This window comes from Frankliniella occidentalis, unplaced genomic scaffold (genome assembly GCF_000697945.3).
Source record: "Frankliniella occidentalis isolate FOCC.00 unplaced genomic scaffold, Focc_3.1 Scaffold171, whole genome shotgun sequence".
Lineage (NCBI taxonomy): Eukaryota > Metazoa > Arthropoda > Insecta > Thysanoptera > Thripidae > Frankliniella > Frankliniella occidentalis.
In genome coordinates, this window is record NW_026267297.1 from 264,121 (window position 1) to 270,611 (window position 6,491).

A 6,491-nucleotide genomic window follows, 5' to 3' on the forward strand; every position below is an offset into this window, starting at 1 on the left:
CTGACAAAGTAATACAGTTTTACCAAATGTAATACAATTACCTTTATACAGCTTTATACAATTACTTGTATACCTCTGTATACAAACTTACTGTCGATGTTTTTTTACCCGGGCGGCGCTCGCGCAAAAGTTTATTCAAACTCACAGCCAGCCAAGTATTTCAATCAGTTTATCTCCCGAGTTGTATTTTAACATCCTGCCACGTGTTTAATTTACAGGTCCGAAACAAAACTCCGGGGAGGCCATCTGGAGCCCAACGCCCAACTAAGCAGCCGTGACGGCGGGGAACAGGTGAGGCGGGGCAGGCCGAGCATCGTCGTATTCGAGTGGCGCTAGCATCAACTGAAAACCGCTGAAAGCCAGAACCGCGGTGACCGGCGTGCGTTTTACATTCATTCGCCCCATCCTGTTTTATTTCCTTTGGAAATCCTACACTACTCGGCTGCTTGCCCTTCGCGCGTCTCGAGCGACTCACCCCGCCGTGCCCTTCCTCGTGTAGGGTTTCAGCCGGCCTCGGTTTCACCTCCCCGCCGAGGCACCGCGTGCCGTCGGATTCTATATCCCCGTCAATTATTATTATTTGTTCGTCGAGAACTGTCAGGAAGGCGCAGTGATAACGAAAGAGTTGGAAATTTCTGGAAAATTTTCGAAAATTGCTGGGGTCTGGAAAATTTGCCTTATTTTTTTCCCGTAAATTTTCCGTATTTTGACGGAAATTTCCCGGAAACTTTCCAGGACTCCCAACCCTATGCACACCAGTGAAAAATTGTCAGGGGGGGGGGCAGCATGTGTGTCGCAATCTCGCCATGCCCGTGTCTCCACCTCGCTGGCGGGAAACAGTGAATTTGCAAATATGAACAATACGAAACATGCGATCTCTTTCGACTTACACGGTTTGGTCCGGCCGCGCTCACGCAGTGGAGGCTGCAGAGACCCTTTCCGAGGCCCCAGAGGCGGGGGTAGCGCTGGACCACCATAGCCCCCTACTCCCGAGCCCCGCTCGCCCCTCGCTCGTTTCTATTTCGCTCGGTTCCGGAGCGAAACGGATATGGCCGGTCATTGTTTGAGTTAGTGACATCCTAATCAATGGCCTGGTTCGCAGGGCGCGGCGGCCCCAGCACGGGGTCGGCCCCAAACTAACTGGTGTCGGTGAGTCCTATGTGTGAAATGGAAGCACCCTCAAAGTGGCCCGGGCACGGTTCCACTGACGTCATCTCGTCCTTTTCTGTGTGTGTGTGAATGTGTGCGTGCGTGTGTTTTTGTTTAGGTGCGTTTGGAGGTGCGTCTGATGCCGTACTCCGCTTCATTGTTACTTCCCGAATTCGGCAGGGGCTCAAATTCTGGAAAACGACCTCTCACTGTAAATTCTAGAATCAGATATCTTGCTCTACGACAGCGAGATCAATCAGTGACCAAAAATATCGCTCTCTTGAGAGCGAAGATGATTTTGCTCACTGTATTTTAGTAATTATTTACGGTCTTTACACTATGTAAGTGAGGTTCTTCATTACAATGAGGTGAGAACTCGCTTTAATTGGGCAAGGACGAGGGGGCCACCACTCTCTCTTTGGATGTACACATGATTGCAAAGATTGCGTGATTTCACGGATTTCGCAAATTATTTTAGAAGATTTCACGCTAAAACCTGCCGTCAGATTATGTCTGATTCGAAGAATTACAGTTGATTTCAGCGGATTTTACCGGATTTCAGCGGATTTCACAAGATTCCGGCGGATTTTACGTGATTCCGGCGGTTTTTACAGGACCTTCTAAGGATTTCAGACTAAAATTTGCTGGCAGATTACGCATGATTTCATGATTGCAGGTGGATTTCAAATGATTTCGGGAGGATTTCAGGGAGGGCGTACACATGATTTCAGGAGTGGCGGCCCCCTCGGGCAAGGAAGCATTGTCTTATTCATTTCAAGCACGAAACATCACTCAAGTGTTTGCAGTGTACCATTGCATACCCGGCGACTCCACCCGAGACAGGGAATAAAAGGCGCTTGCGACTTCCAGCAGCCCACTACTGCCCACTTCATTTTGTTGCCCTAAATTTCATCCATCTTTCGATTTGCATAAAGGATGGCGGGCTGGCCGGGAGCTGCGCGCCACCCCGCTGGCCGCGAGGGCGCCTCCTAGCTGCCGAAGGCAACGGGAGACGGGTTTTGCTTCATGCAGAGGCAACCCGAATAGTTTCTTAGATTTTGAAAGTAAGAACAAGCGCGAGGCGCACACCACTCCGCTACCGTTTGCGTTTGTGTTGTTTGTCGGGGCTCCCTCACCGCTCGGGCGGCTGGCCTGACCGGCTGCGTCATAAAAATGCAAATCAATCGGTTTGCCCGCACTCCCGCTCCACACGCTGCCCCCTGCTCGTGGCAGCTGCAGCGCGGCGGGATTTCTGCAGCGTCCGGCGGCGGTCATGGCGGAATGCTGAGATATCACGCGGAGCAGCACAAGGGACGACGGGAGCAGCACAAGGGACGCCAAGAGCAGCACAAGGGACGCCAAGAGCAGCACATGGGGTGGTAGGAGCAGCTCAAGGGATGGTAGGAGCAGCACAAGGGATGGCAGAAATAGCTCAAGGGATGTGGCAGGAGCAGCACAAGGAAACATGGCAGGAGCAGCAGAGCACAAGGAACGGCACGAGCAGCAGCATAAGGGATGGCAGGAGCAGCAAGGGACGGCAGGAGCATAGTACTGCAGAAGCTACGCGGCTCCCGCTACCGCTCGTGTTGGCTTAGGTCAGGAGGCCTGACACACACACGCATACACTCACGCTCACCCTGCGGCAGGGCCTAGGCACAGAGCCACGGCGACACCCTGGCACGGCTCCACATGTGTCCAGGCGAGTGTAAATGCCCGCCCCGCCCCACCTCCGCTCACTTTCTTTTGTGCGAGCGGCGCTGGCCGTCCTCTTTGTTAATGAAAATGCAGCAGGAGTAGGTAGGGGGGGTGGGGGTCTGTGGCTGGCGCTGGCCCGGCCCAAGGACGGCGCGGCCACCTCCCGCACAGCCGCTCGGCACGGGACGGTGCGGGACGGGCAAACAATCCCCTCGCCGACACCACTGCCAACTTGATTTGGCCAGCAGCAGGCGTGTTGTGCACACGCTGGCGCTGCCGCCGCCGCCGCCTGCCGGGCCCTTGCGCAGGGGAGAGCGCGCCGTGCGCAAACCCACATGTATGGAAATACTGGAGACACACATAGGGCCGCGCAGACACCGGCACCGTTCCGACCCAGACCCGCCCGAGCCAACGACGCCGAGCAGACGACGCATTGCAGCAGGACCAGGGCTCCGCGCGCCATATCCTACTGCGCGCTCTCTTTCTTTCTCTCTCTCACTCCCAAGCTCTCTGTCTCTCTTTGTCTCTCCGTCTCTTTCTCACTCGGAGGGGAGTGTCGTCGGGGCGCTCAGCACAGAGGTGCACTGACTGACGGGTGATTGTCACAAAGGGTGCGGGCGGCGCCGAGGCGGGGCGGCGCGCCGCGCCGCTCCCATGAGGTTTGGGGGAGGAGGACTCGTGGTGCGCTGCATTCAGGCTTGAAAGCAAAAAGAAACACGTCGCCACCAACCCCAACCAGCGCCGCCGCGGAAGTATATCGTCAAGTTTCGCCAAGGCAACACTGTGAAAAAGAAAGCGCGCAGAGGGGCGGTGGCGGTGATACTCTCTCTGCGTATTTGGCAGAGGAGGGGACCATAGTCTCTGCTTGCTCTAGGGTAAGGTGGCGTTTGCTTGCTCGACGTACAGTCCACTACGTTTATGCCCGCATACTTTTATGCTTAGCCTACACCTTGTCGCCAGCATTACATCGAAAGGCTACCATTTCACTCGGACTGGAAGCATACCATGACGGAATGTTTTGTTTCCTCAGACGCGATTTTTCGTTTAGATACTTATGGCCAAACGCCGTGCGTTACATAACTTTCTATTTTAAAATATGGAAAGCGCGGTAATAACAAGCGTTGCGCAAGCGCGGGGGAAAAAATGTCAAATCCCATCCGCCGGACTAGTCGGGGTTAGTCAATAGACGCGCCCCTGTTTACCCACCCTCCCTACCCTCCCTGCGCCCGCCGAGTGAGCCCGCCGTGTGTGCGTGCGTGTGGTTGTGCGGTGTGTGTGGTTGTGTGTGTGCGCGCGTGTGCGTGTGTTCGCCTCGACGTGTTTGTGTGTGCGACGGTGGGTCGGGGGAGGGGGTGATGACGTGGGAAGGGGCGCGTGCCGCCCAGCGCGGCGTGGCGTGGAGCAGGTGCGTGGAAGACAAATAGGCTTCCCCCTAAATGGTCATGTTTGTAGTGAGGAAACCGCCGCCGCCAATGCGATGAAAAAAAGGGAAAACACAGAGAAACTTCGTTTATCCTGGCGCTACCGCACCTTACGCCTCTAATTTTCGTAGGGGGTGCAGACATAGCGGCCCACCCGCACCCCGGGGGGGGGGGGGAGGGCGTTACTCATACGCCACGCCGAGCCACGCCACCGCACAGCGTTGGCAAGCCTAGGCGGCTGTGGGAGAGAAACACCTGCCATATGCAGCCTGCTTTGCCGGGCCGCCGGGTCGACAGCGTCCACCTATTATATTGTCAATGATCGGACAGTGACGACATACTGGCTTCTTTCTTTCGCTAATACTTTCAAAACCAAAAACACACCGGAGGAAACACCCGGTTGGAATATTATCGCTATATACTTTATTCCTTGATCTTTGCAAAGAAACAACTTGAAAATTCTTTATAGTGACGTGTAGTTGTCATAAAGCACGGTTTTCATTTCCTAATGTGAAAAAATTTCGCTCTTTGCGAAAATTGCGGGCGTGCGTGCATAGAGCTTCCATTTCCCCCTTGCAGAAAACGTTTAGTACTCTCCACCAAAAATTCACAGGGTGTATGGCAAGACAAGTGCTAAGGTTAGATGTGTACACTTATATGTATACATTTTGTCACTATGGCACAAAACACTGTAAAGGTGCCTCACAGTTTAAACCTGGAGATTAAAGTATAGTGCACTCTAAAAAAAATCAGTATAGAATTCTGTAAATTGTTACGCAGTAATTTACATATCCTATGATACAAGTTTTTGTATCAAAAACGATACAGACTTTTATAACGGATACAAAAATCTGTTATTTTCATACAGATTTTTGTATATGTTAGAAGAGTCTGTATCGTTTTTGATACAGAAATTTGTATCAAAGGGATATGTTAATAACTGCGTAAAAACGATACAGAATTTTGTATTTTTTTTTAGAGTGTGATTATTACCTTGCCTGGTTGAATGTGAAATTTGTTCTCTAGTAGTGCACACGCGTGCGTGTGCGTGTAGGACAGTACACTTTCGGCCTCGATCGCCAAAAGAAAAGATGCTTTCTGGATGCCGCCCACCGCACACGCGACGGCAAAGTTTGCTGGCTATCACCAACACCGCGTCATCTGAATCGAAGAGGGCAGTAGGGGCGGTCGGGAGAAGGGGTGCGAGAGGGCGGAAGGGTAGAGGGGAAGGGCGGAGGCGCGGAGGGCAGGAACGGCAAGCCACCGTAATTCTTTCCTCCCCGTTTATTTCCGTCCGTCAGGCGCACACAATAGGCGCCTCCTGTTCTTACGTCCTTTTGTGATTCCTTTCACTTCCCCTCGCCTCCACCCCCTGCCCGGCACTGCCTCCTGGAGGACGGCATGATGCCTCTTTGGCGTGGTGAGGGGGAGGGACGGGAAGGGATACCGTTTAGGTGTCCGTCCGTCTCGGTGAGGCATGCGAGCCCAGGCCAATGGACTCCCCTTCGATCATCCCTCTCCCTGCTTGGCAACCTTGGGCTTTTGGCATCGTGTTCTGACGTGGGAACCTATAACCGTGCTGCCGGAAAGAAAAACAAAAATACTACTTATTTTCTTTTGTTGTGAATAAATTAATTTTCTAGGCCTGCTTTATGCCGTTTATGCCTAACAGTTGAGCAAAGACAACGTCACAGAGTGGTCAGGCCATCTCTCCCTAGTGATTCTATCTTCGGCTAATCAAGCTATTGACTCTTTCAAGTCTCGCTGCTTACCTCATTTTAATCTTCAAAATCTTGTCGATCAAAAGATCAGTGAGTCGATGCAGAAAGTATATGGACCTAACACAGTGCCTCAAGATACTCCAGCAGGCTGAAAATGTTAGGATTTGCTTATCATTGCTTATGCTTATCTTTGAGGGGAGGAAGGCTGTGATGCGCAGTGAAATTGTGGAGTTGGAAATTGATGATCAAATATTGACAGAAATTCTATTAACATCTTCAACCAAAACCATTATTGCATTAATTACAAATATCAATGTGACGTTGCTTGACTCTACCCAATGAAAATATAAATGATCAATGCTCGTTTCGAAATAATGTGGACCAGTTTCTGAGGGTGCGATTTTAACCAGTTTTCGATTTGACCAGTTTGGGAACACCCGGTTTTGTCTGCCCGGGCCACAGCAAAAGTTGCTTTTCTGATCTACTTGGCCTCTTCTCACAGGCT